Source organism: Mauremys mutica, chromosome 17, assembly GCF_020497125.1.
Source record: "Mauremys mutica isolate MM-2020 ecotype Southern chromosome 17, ASM2049712v1, whole genome shotgun sequence".
In the NCBI taxonomy this organism is placed as follows: Eukaryota; Metazoa; Chordata; order Testudines; family Geoemydidae; genus Mauremys; species Mauremys mutica.
The window spans coordinates 14,951,337-14,957,336 of NC_059088.1; positions in this window are offsets into that span (position 1 = coordinate 14,951,337).

Here is a 6,000-nt window from a genome sequence, read left to right on the forward strand (position 1 = left end):
GCTGTGTCAGGTCCAAGTAACTTCATTCCTGATGGGGTTTGTCCAACCTGTCCTTTAAAACCTCCAGGGATGGGGATCCTGCAGCCTCCCTTGGAAGCCTGTTCCAGAGCTGAGCTCCCCTGAGAGTTAGAAAGTGTTTCCTAATATCTCACCTCAGTCTCCCTTGCTGCAGATTAAGCCCATTCCTGCTTGTCCTACCTTCAATGGACATAGAGAACTACTGATTCCCAGCCTCTATAACAGCCTGTAACATGTCTGAATGCCATTACCAGGTCCCCGTGCAGTCTTCTTTTCTTAAGGCTAAATGTGAACACATAGGCACCAACTCCAGAGGTGCTCTGGGGCTGGAGCACCCACAGGAAAAAAAGTGGGTGCTCAGCACCCACTGGCAGCCCCACGGATCAGCACTTCCGCCTCCCACCAGTGCCTCCTGCCTGCTATCAGCCCCGCTGATCAGCGCCTCCCCGTCCCTTCCCGTGCCTCCCGCCCACCATGGATCAGCTGTTCCACGGTGTGCAGGAGGCGCTGAGGGGGAGGGGATAGGAGTGGGGCAGGAAGAGGCGGTGGGGCTTTGAGGAAGGGATGGAGTGGGGGAAGGGCCTGGGGTGGAGGGGGAGTCGAGCACACCCTGGGTAGAGAGGAAGTCAGTGCCTGTGCATGCACCATTTTTTAAACCTTTCCTCACAGGTCAGGTTTGCTAAACCTTCTATCGCGTTTGTTGCTCTCCAGCTTGTCCACATCTGTCCTAAAGTGCGGTGCCCAGAGCTGGACACGGGGCTCCAGCTGAGGCCTCATCAGTGCTGAGTAGAGCAGGACAGGTACCTCCCAGGTCTTTCTTACAACATTCCTGTGAATCCACCCCACAGTGATATCAGCCTTTTCCCCAGCGGCTTCCCACTGTTGACATATTCATTCTGACCCACTATAACCCCCAGGTCCTTTTCAGCAGGACGACCGCCTGGCTGGCTAGTCCCCATTTTGTCATCGTGCGTTTGATTTTTCCCTCCGAAGTAAAATTGTCCATTCTTGATTCATCTTTTCTGGAGGTGCCGGATGGGTGTTGAGCTCCATCTCCTGTCCAATAAACAGGTGTCTGTGCATCACACTGTGGGTGTGGATTATCAAGGTATGAATCATTTGGGTGATAAAGATCTCGACCCCGCCAATAATCCCTCTTGGAAGACACTGCTGGTGGAGCTGGTGGGAGTGCTAATCAGGGATAATTATGGGTGAAGCAGATCCTGGCAGATATTCCCTTCCCGGCACATTCCAGCTCCAAGTATCCAGGGGTAGCTGTGTTAGTCTGTATCCGCAAAAACAACGAGGAGTCGGGTGGCACCTTAAAGCCTAACAGATTTATTTGGGCATAAGCTGTCGTGGGTAAAAACCCACTTCTTCAGATGCATGGAGTGAAAATTACAGATACAGGCATAAATATATACTGGCACATGAAGAGAAGGGAATTACCTTACGAATGGAGAACCAGTGTGGACAAGGCCGATTCAGGCAGGGTGGAGGTGGTCCACTCCCAATCATTGATGAGGAGGTGTCAATACCAGGAGAGGGAAAATTGCTTTTGTAGTGAGCCAGCCACTCCCAGTCACTATCCAAACCCAAATTGATGGTGTTAAATTTGCAGTTTCTCTTTGAAGTCTTTTTGTTGAAAAATGGCTACTTTTAAATATGTTATTGAATGTCCAGGGAGATTGAAGTGTTCTTCTACTGGCTTTTGTACGTTACTATTCCTGATGTCTGATTTGTGTCCTTTTATCCTTTTACCTAGAGACTTTCTGGTCCGGCCAATGTACATGGCAGAGGGGCATTGCTGGCACATGATGGCATATATCACCCCACCATCAACCTCAGCCTGGACTAGTCCACACACGAGATCCACTTCTGGACGCTACAGTGCAAATAAGTGATGGTCACGTAAACACCACCCTGTACCGGAAACCTACTGACCGCTACACTTACCTACATGCCTCCAGCTTCCATGCAGGACACATCACACGAGCCATTGTCTACAGCCAAGCCCTAAGATACAAGTGCATTTGCTCCAATCCCTCAGACAGGGACAAACACCTACAAGATCTCCATCAAGCGTTCTTAAAACTACAATACCCACCTGGGGAAGTGAGGGAACAGATTGACAGAGCGAGACGGGTACCCAGAAGTCACATACTGCAGGACAGACCCAACAAGGAAAATAACAGAACACCACTGGCCATCACATACAGCTCCCAGCTAAAACCTCTCCAGCACATCATCAATGATCTACAACCTATCCTGGAAAGCAATCCCCCACTCTCACAGATCTTGGGAGACAGGCCAGTCCTCACTTACAGACAACCCCCCAACCTGAAGCAAATACTCACCAGCAATTACACACCTCACCACAGAAACACTAACCCAGGAACCAATCCCTCTAACAAACCCCGTTGCCTTCTCTGTCCCCATATCTACTCTAGCGACACCATCGTAGGACCCAACCACACTATCAGGGGCTCATTCACCTGCACATCTACTAATGTGATATACGCCATCCTGTGCCAGCAATGCCGCTCTGCCATGTACATTGGCCAAACCGGACAGGCTCTATGTAAAAGAATAAATGGACACAAATCGGACATCAGGAATGGTAATATACAAAAGCCAGTAGGAGAACTCTTCAGTCTCCCTGGACACTCAATAACAGATTGAAAAGTAGCCATCCTTCAACAAAAGATCTTCAAAAACAGACTTCAAAGAGAAACTGCAGAACTTCAATTCATTTGCAAACGTAACACCATCAATTTGTGTTTGAATAGGGACTGGGAGTGGCTGGCTCACTACAAAAGCAATTTTCCCTCTCTTGGTATTGACACCTCCTCTTCAATGATTGGGAGTGGACCACATCCACCCTGATTGAATTGTCCTTCAGCATTGGTTCTCCACTTGTATGGCAACTCCCTTCTCTTCATGTGCCAGTATATCTATGCCTGTGTCTGTAATTTTCACTCCATGCACCTGAAGAAGTGGTTTTTTACCACGACAGCTTATGCCCAAATAAATCTGTTAGGCTTTAAGGTGCCACCGGTCTCCTTGTTATTCCAACTCCAGGAATTCCACAGCCCCGCTCCCAGAGTGGGAGGGAAATAACTTAGACACCGCCCTAAACAAAGTCCTGGGCCCTGCCAAGAATGCACATAGCTGATGCCAGCCTGTGGCGTGTTCTGTGCATGTCCTTTCCATGCTAACGCAACCCTAAATTCATGCTCCGTTGAGCTGACCCCAAGCATGAGTGTCCCACTTCCCCTGCCTAAGCTCATCCAGCCTTCCCTGCGGGACTCAACAGCCCTCTGCCATGCCCCCAATCTTCACAGCCACCCTCCCACCTCCATACATACACCTGGCTCTGAATTTCCCTTCTCCCGTCTCCGGAGGAACAGTCGCTCCAGACTGGAGCTCAGAGGGCAGTGGGGATTAGCGTCTGCCCCACCTGGGGAGGTGGAAGGTTTCAACAATGCCCGAACTGCCTTGCAAAACTCATTTGGGAACGGGAGCTTCGTGGCAGCAACTCTGGCCCTCCGCCAGCATCGATTTCGCTGCAGTGGCCTTTTCTGAGGGCATTTTCAGCCTCTGTCGCCTATTCAGTGGTGGCACTGGGCAACCGCATCCCGCAGGTGGAGGCAGGGGGAGGGCTTTTTTTCAACCAGATCTGGCCCACCACGAGTCAGCTGCTCCGTCATGCACCGCGCTGCCCCAGGCTCCAAGTGGCGTCTTCCGCCCAGCACGTTGCACATGCGAGGTCCCTGGTAGGGGCCCCGGAGTTAAGCTTTGCCGGGGAGCAACCACCGCCACAACGCCCACTTGTATTTCCAAACAAGCCCCTTCGTGGCAGCTCCCACGCTGCCTCTCCTGGGCCCTGCAGACACCCCCCGAATCTGCTTTGCCTGCGAAACCCTGGCCAATGCTCGGGCCGCGGTGCGCAGAGGCCATTGCCTGTCAGGCAGACTGGCAGGGTCTCATGGTTGCTTCCAGGGGTTCACCTGTCTGTAGCCACCTGTTCTCGCTTGTCTCATACTTAGGTTGTCAGCTCTTCGGGGGTAGGGGGGAGGGTCCTCTTTTGGTGCAGCCCCTAGCGGAATGGGGGGCCTGCTCCAGGAGTGGGGGGCCTACATGCTCTGGTAACTCTAGACATAGATGACCAATTAACAATTGTCACATCTCCCATCAGGGCCACCCAGAGGGGGGGCAAGTGGGGAAAACCCACGAGAGTTTTTTGGGGCCCCTGGAGCGGGGTCCTTCACTCACTCCGGGGGCCCCGGAAAACTCTCGCGGGGCCCGGGCCTCCAGAGTTTCTTCCTCTCCGGGTATTCAGTGGCATTTCGGCAGCGAGGGGTCCTTCAGCTCCGGGACCCACCGCTGAAGTTCCCCGAAGACCCGCGGTGGGGGGTCCTTCTGCCCTGGGACCCACCGCCGAAGTGCCCTGAAGACCCGCGGCGGGGGGTCCTTCCGCCCTGGGACCCAGCACCAAAGTGCCGGGTCTTCGGCGGCAATTCGGCCACAGGGGACCCCCGCCGCCAAAGACCCCAGGTCCCCTGAATCCTCTGGGCAGCCCTGCCTCCCATGGACTCGACCCTGCCTAAATCAGGTGATTGGAACAGGCCAACAGACCCAGATGGCTGGAATGACGCAGTGATTCGCTAGTGACCCTTCCCCCGCTGAAAATGTCGAGGAACAGAAGCAGAGCCATGTGACTTACACGACCAATGGCACGCGGCGAATAATGGCAAGCGCATAGTTTGCAAACACCCCTTGGGTGAAATTTATTCCCATAAATCCTGTGGTCAATATTTAGGAATATCAAATCCAAAGAAACTGGGATTGATTCATGGGCTGTTTGAAACAGCATAGATAGATACAGGGGGTGTATGGGGATAGTTAGACACTTGGGGCCCATGGCTAGCAGTAGAACAGAAGACATTGACCACGGCCCCTCTCAAGGGTGCTCAGCAGGCCAGCTGCAGGACACAGCTGTGTACAGTTGCTGTGGAGAGCCCCCTAGTGGCTGATGATAAACAGCTCCATGTCCTTCTGCCTGGATGTCCCATACTCAGTGTTTGATCCTCAGCTGAGGTCAATGGGCCATAGCTCCATTGGAGTCAATGGGCCAGATCCCAGCTGGGGTCAGTGGGCCGTAGCTCCATTGGAGTCAATGGGGCCAGATCCCAGCTGGGGTCAATGGGCCGTAGCTCCATTGGGGTCAATGGGGCCAGATCCCAGCTGGGGTCAATCGGCCGTAGCTCCATTGGAGTCAATGGGGCCAGATCACAGCTGGGGTCAGTGGGCCGTAGCTCCATTGGGGTCAATGGGGCCAGATCCCAGCTGAGGTCAATCATCCATAGCTCCATTGGGGTCAATGGGGCCAGATCCCAGCTGAGGTCAATCATCCATAGCTCCATTGGAGTCAATGGGGCCAGATCCCAGCTGGGGTCAATCATCCATAGCTCCATTGGGGTCAATGGGGCCAGATCCCAGCTGAGGTCAATCATCCATAGCTCCATTGGAGTCAATGGGGCCAGATCCCAGCTGGGGTCAATCGTCCATAGCTCCATTGGAGTCAATGGGGCCAGATCACAGCTGGGGTCAGTGGGCCGTAGCTCCATTGGAGTCAATGGGGCCAGATCACAGCTGGGGTCAGTGGGCCGTAGCTCCATTGGAGTCAATGGGTCCAGATCACAGCTGGGGTCAATCGGCCATCGCTCCACTGATGCCTAATGCTTTATGCCCATTTAGCTGAGTGTTTCCTTCATAGCATTTGTTGTTTCCTCTCGGCCAATGGGCCCGGCTTCTCAATCCTTGTCCTGGGTAGGAGCTGCCCTTCCTGTCCCTCTGCCGAGCATGTCCTGCATTGAAATCCATTGACACCCAGCCAAGAAGAGATTGTTCTGCTGCTATACTAGATGTCTTGGCCTCGCCCGTGCGTGGAGCTAACATGGGCTGGGAGCAAGGTGGCAG